The sequence below is a fragment of the Nyctereutes procyonoides genome, unplaced genomic scaffold, assembly GCF_905146905.1.
Source record: "Nyctereutes procyonoides isolate TBG_1078 unplaced genomic scaffold, NYPRO_anot_genome, whole genome shotgun sequence".
Classification (NCBI taxonomy): Eukaryota; Metazoa; Chordata; class Mammalia; order Carnivora; family Canidae; genus Nyctereutes; species Nyctereutes procyonoides.
In genome coordinates this window covers 13,748,490-13,754,489 of record NW_026575052.1, presented here as the reverse complement: position 1 = coordinate 13,754,489, position 6,000 = coordinate 13,748,490, and the positions used below count along the sequence as shown (strand labels likewise).

The window sequence follows — 6,000 nt, the reverse complement described above, 5'->3', positions numbered from 1 at the left end:
TCTGGGTCATGGGACAGAGCCCCATATCAAGCCTCAACCAAGCTCCACACACAGCGAAGATTCTGCTTATGCCTCTCCACCCCCCTCTGTTCCTCACCCTGCTCTCGCTCACATTCACCCCCTCTTTCTAAAAGAAATGTCTTTTTAAAAAAATCTGAGTATAACCCCCCACCCAGTATAACTTTTGACTCCCCTAAAGCTGCATTCTCTTGACTAGAAGTCTTACTGATAACATAAACAGTGGATTAAGACATGTTTTTGTATTATGTGTATTATATGCTGCAGCCTTATAATAAAAAAACTAGAAAAAAGAAAATGCTATTAATAAAATTCTAAGGGAAGGGCACCTGGCTGGCTCAGTCAGTGGAGCATGCAACTCTTGAAGAAGTGTAAGTTCAAGACCCACCTTGGGCATAGAGCTTACTTAAAAAAAAAAAGAAAAGACAAAGGAGAGAAAATACATTTATATTACGATAAGAGTGGACTGTGTAGTTCAAACCCATGTTGTTCAAGGGTCAACTGTATATTGAATCATTAGTATACACTTGTTGTTACAATGGATGAACCCCTTGCTAAATCTTTTTTTTTTTTAGTTTTTTAGTTGCTCCCCCCCCCCCCAATAATCTCCACACCCAAGGTGGAGGTCCAACTCACCACAGGGACATCCAGAATCCCATGCCCTTCTGGCTGAGCCAGCCAGGTGTCCCTAAATCTCCTTTTAAACATAGTTTTACATATGAGGATACATTCTTGAGAGATGAGTTTTTTTTAATTTTATTTATTCATGAGAGACACAGAGAGAGGGTCAGAGAGGCAGGCAAAGAGAGAAGCCGGCTCCCTGCAGGGAGCTGGATGCGGGACTCAATCCCAGGACCCCAGGATCACAACCTGAGCCAAAGGCAGATTGTCACCCACCCAAGTGGCTGAGCCACCCAACTGCTCTGAGAGATTTTTTTTTTTTTGAAGGTTTTAGATTCTTACCTCTTTGTTGAATGGTTATCCAGAAAGGTCGTTGGTAGCCAGCAGTAAGAAAGTGCTAAACTGATACTTTATTGCTTCTGTTTTTTTTTTTAAGATTTATTTATATATTCATGATAGACACATAGAGAGAGAGGCGGAGGCACAGGCAGAGGGAGAAGCAGGCTCCATGCAGGGAGCCCGACATGGGACTCGATCCCGGGACTCCAGGATCGCGCCCTTGGCCAAACGCAGGCGCTAAACCGCTGAGCCAGCCGGGGATCCCTATTGCTTGTTTTTTAAGGCCAAAAGCTATCGAAAGAACATTAACACAGCTTTATTTTTTTTATTTTTATTTATTATTATTTTTTTAACACAGCTTTAGAAAGGGATGTATACGCCTGATTGAGGGGAAGAATTTTTATAAAATCAGTTATGCTTGCTGATCCAATCACCCCTGCAAGCAGACACTTAGTCTGGATAGTCCCTCTGGACTCCAGAGTGCCCTTGAATAAACATGCAACTTTACTTTGCTCAAACCTCCATTCCCTAACCTGTGAAGTGGAAAAATAGCCGCTTTTCCTACGTCAGCCGTCACCCGCTTTACTGTGAAAAACCACAGCGTGTAACCACAGTCCTTTGATGCTTCTCGTAAATAGTTGACTTAGCTAATCTAACCAGCACTTTGTTGAACTTCTCACTCACACGTTGAACACGCCAATTATTCCCTTGTTAAGAAAAATAACTTCTGCTACGCGTAAGCATCAAAATAAGGCAAAAGCTCTTACATTAGTTCACTTCTGACAGGGGCGCCGGGACCAACGATCACCAGCTGCCCAGGTACCAAAAAATTATGCTTCCGAAATCTCTTGATGTCGATTCCGCACGAAGAGCAATGGAGCTGCCCTACGTGTGCCACTCACGACAGAAGCCCTTTTTGCCTTGGCGTGCCCATAAACAGGGTGGCAGTGCTGGCGAATCCCTCTTTCGATAAAGGTGAAAACAAAGTGCAAGCAATTTCCTGATTCCTCTTCCTCAAGTTGAAGTGGGGAACTGCAAGACATGCTGAGCCGTAGGGCAATCTTCACAGAGAGACTTTTATGATTTGTCCTTTCGATTTTTTATATGCAAGTAAAGGCAAGGACGTAACTGGTATGCAAATGTGCGCGGTGCTTGTTGGGAAGGAGCCGGCGAGCGCAGAGGGAGTCGCCGAGCCGGGAAGCTGTCGCCAGCTGCAGTGCGCGCCGGCTCGCACCTGTTGTACGCTGCGCACGATACCCGCTTCTTGGCGCCGTGGGTACCACGTGGGGAAGACACGAATTCCATCCTATTAAAATTGAAAATGCACGAACTTGGGCCATCCCTAGCCATCTACCCTGCAGCGGCCCCACCATAGAAACATTGGAGACACCGGGAGAGAAAGACCAATGGATTAGCAGAACGTAGTGTGTTCTTCAAGTGGAATGACTGGTATCTGCTGCGCTGCCAAGGAATGAATTAGACACCAAACACCACTGAGTACTGAGTTGCAGAATCAGGTACAGCGTGATGACCATTAAGGTGAAGGGGAAAAAAAGCAATGCTAAATTTGGATTGGTTAAAGTAGATCTTTATCAAACAGATATAAAAGGGGTTGAATACGCTATCACATATCATTAATAAAGAGCATATTACATAAAACAGTGCTGTATATTTTCTAATGCCACATACTTTAACCTTTAAAAAAAAAAAAAGATTTGAGAGACAGCGAGAGAGAGCAGAACGGGGAGGAGAGGGAGAAGCCGGCTCCCTGCTCAGCAGGGATGCGGGGCTGGATCCCAGGACCCTGAAATCATAACCTGAGCTGACGGCAGACACTTAACCCACTAAGCCACCCAGGTGCCCCCCTATAATTATTTTAAAAAGCAAAATGGGGGCAGCCTGGGTGGCTCAGAGGTTTAGCGCCGCCTTCAGCCCAGGGCCTGATTGTGGAGACCTGGGATCCAGTCCCATGTCAGGTTCCCTGCATGGAGCCTGCTTCTCCCTCTGCTGTGTCTCTGCCTCTCTCTGTCTCTCATGCATAAATAAATAAAATCTTAAAAAAAAAAAAAAGGGTCACATGCTCTCCAGACTAAGCCAATCAGGTGCCTCCCTATATTTCATTTTTTAAGGTCCGGCTTGTTATATATATGTAATTAATATATATTAACTTCACTTTTTTTAATCATATGGTTCAACTAATATAGACATGTACCTTTTACCACAATCAAATCAAAATATCAAACATTTCTATCACCCACAAAAGTTCCTTTGTCTCTTTTTCTAGCCAACCCCCAAACCCCCTAGTCCCAATCCTGGTAATCAGTGCTCCTCTGGCCCTGTAGTTTTGCCTTTTCCAGAATGGCATAAAAATGGAACTACTCACATAGACTTCATTTTTAATATAAAATCAACATGTGCCAATTGTAAAAAAAAAATTGAAAGAATACAGAAATGTGAGAATGTTTTCCCCAAACTACTAAAAGTTTAATCTTTCTCTTGCCAGACTGTTTCCTGTGTACATATATGTAGATTTTTATAGACAGGCACTTTAATATCATACAGAGGTAACTGGCCTCTACAAAGAAGCTGTAAGAGAAGGGATTCACATAAACCGCTCTTACACTATAATAGGAAGCCGACTTGTACTATAAACGTGGAAAGCCTAGATATGGGCAGTCAGCTGTTTGTTAGGGCCTCCTCCTATAATCCACCACTCATCTCTTCAAAAACAGATTTTATTTATTCATGAGAGACACAGTGAGAGAGACGCAGAGACACAGGCAGAGGGAGAAGCACATCTCTTCAAAACAAATCATGATTTCACTCCTCTATTCAATACTCCAGTGCCTTCCCCTTATAAATAAACCCCAAGTTCCCACCATAGCCTACAAGGTCCTGCCTGAGCTGAATCCTGCCTGCTTCTCCAAACTCTTTACCTGCCACTCTCCCCATAACCTATGAAGGTCCAGCCACCTTGGCCATCTTGGTCTTTAAGATGCTTTCCTAGCTCAGGGCCCGCCCATCACCCAGTTAGATAAATCTGGTTTATTCTTGTATTCTCCCTTCTTAAACTTTTGTGTACTTTTTGATGGTCTGTTTTCCTACTGTAGATTGTAAACTAAGGACAAGGATATTTATTGTCTGTGGTATCTACTAGAACAGACTCAGCATTTAGCAAATAGCTTGGCACATAATGAACACTCTATTGAATGAATGAATGTACATTTACTATTTTTTAAAAGATTTTATTTATTTATTCATGAGAATACACAGAGAGGAGAGAGAGAGAGGCAGAGACACAGGCAGAGGGAGAAGCAGGCCCCATGCAGGGAGCCTGATGTGGGACTCAGTTCCCGGTATCCAGGATCAGGCCCTGGGCTGAAGGCGGCGCTAAACCGCTGAGCCACCCGGGCTGCCCTGAATATACATTTAAACTGGTTTTAAAAAGATGGGAGAAAAAAAAAAAAAAGAAAGATGGGAGTTGGGGGGAGTGCATGTGTGTGCCCAGATCCTTAGGAGTGAAGAGAGTAGTATCAGGGAAATTAGACTAAGAAAGACTGCTTAAAACTTAATGGTGAAGGGGACTTGAATCTAAGAATTCGGATCTGGTGGCAGTGTAGATGGTGACTGGAATGGGAGTTTGGTGGGATTTTAAGATAAAAAGACAAGGAGGGCACTGGGGCACCTGGCTGGCTCAGGAGAAGAGTGTGGGACTTTCAGGGTTGGGTTTGAACCCTATGTGGGATATAGACATTACAGAGAGAGAGAGAGAGAGAGAGAGAGAGAAGAAGTGCAGGTTACTGCACTGATACATACAGGCGGGAGACATCTCTTCTGGTTACTATGGACAGTTACCATGGCTCACTTTGGGCTGTCACAACCCTTGGTACATTCCTTTACGTTTGTGGGTTCTTCATCTTAGGGTAAATGCCACATTGGCTAGGACTGGGTCTTATATGCCTATCACCTGACATAGGGTTAAAAATAAAATTATCCCAAAGCGTTTGCTAGAAAAACCAAAACCATCAGTTCAGTGGTTACATACACGACAGAATCGGGCTTTACAGTGAGACTTCTGAGTTCAGGTTGAGACCGCACAGCTAGAACCTTAATCTCTCACGGGTTTTCTTTAAAAGATTAAAAGACAGATACATCGGAAGGGCTTCGCAAAATTCCTGGATGACAGCAAACACTCCATTGATATTACGAGTCGCCAATCCACAGGTACAAACGGTGTCTCGTCTCCAGGTTGTTGCGCTGCCAATTCCCTTGTTAGGGTGCAACAGGATTACGTACGGGGTGATGCGGTCCCAGGTGGTATCTCTGTCCCGAAATCAAGATAAAGGCACCAACTAAACATGGCGACCTCTCAACCCTCGGAAGGCGCCAATTACCGGTAGTGCTTGCGATAATACGACAGGCAGAGACGGAAAGAAGCAGCCTGGGCACGGTTCGTAACACCTGGCTAGAGGGCGAAGGGCTCGCCCACGCTGCCAGTCAACCACCAGCAGGAAAGAGCACCGCGGCCGGAGCGCAGTAACTGCCCAGGACCGCGACCACGTGTCAGAGGGCAGTCTGCGCCTGCGCAAGCCAGGCGCGCGCCCGCCGGCCGGAAGAGCCGCGCGTTTCCGGGTTGGAGGCGGGGAGCGGTGCCGGAAGTACTCGGGGAGGGCCGAGCAGTCGGACCGGCTGCTGAGACGAACGCTTCACTGGGGCAGTCTCCGCATATCATGGGGAGATAGACGCTGCTGCCTGTGAGTCTTGGGCCCTGGCAGTTGAGGAAGAAGAGCGGGAGGAGGGAGTCAGGACCCAGACCCACAGTGGGTCAGTGTTTGAAGAACCAGGTTGTGGAGGAGACCGGGTTGTGCGAGGAATCAGGCTGTTGGGACGGGACTAAGGGGCTCGGGGCTCGGAGAAGACGCGGCTGTGGGGACCCGGGCTGGAGACGGGACTTAGGGAACGGGGATGGATGTGAGTTCCCCGGCACCTGATGGAAAGCGGGGTGCGAGGGACAGGATTGTG

The 6,000-nt window shown here is 46.2% G+C and overlaps 1 protein-coding gene and 1 non-coding gene across 3 annotated transcripts in view; one reads left to right on the top strand and one right to left on the bottom strand.

Moving 5' to 3' along the window:
- Positions 1 to 1,762: 1,762 nt before the first annotated feature.
- LOC129514327 (U11 spliceosomal RNA) lies at positions 1,763 to 1,896 on the bottom strand. The gene has a single exon (XR_008665398.1). It is a non-coding gene; the product is annotated as a U11 spliceosomal RNA (small nuclear RNA).
- Positions 1,897 to 5,631: 3,735 nt separating this feature from the next.
- TAF12 (TATA-box binding protein associated factor 12) overlaps positions 5,632 to 6,000 on the top strand; it is a 33,650-nt gene continuing 33,281 nt past the window's right edge. The window contains exon 1 of one of the 2 annotated variants that reach the window (XM_055330998.1): positions 5,632 to 5,732. The gene's annotated coding sequence lies outside the window, so the exon portion shown is untranslated. The remainder of the gene's footprint in view (positions 5,733 to 6,000) is intronic. The other variant, XM_055330999.1, reaches the window with a different exon arrangement.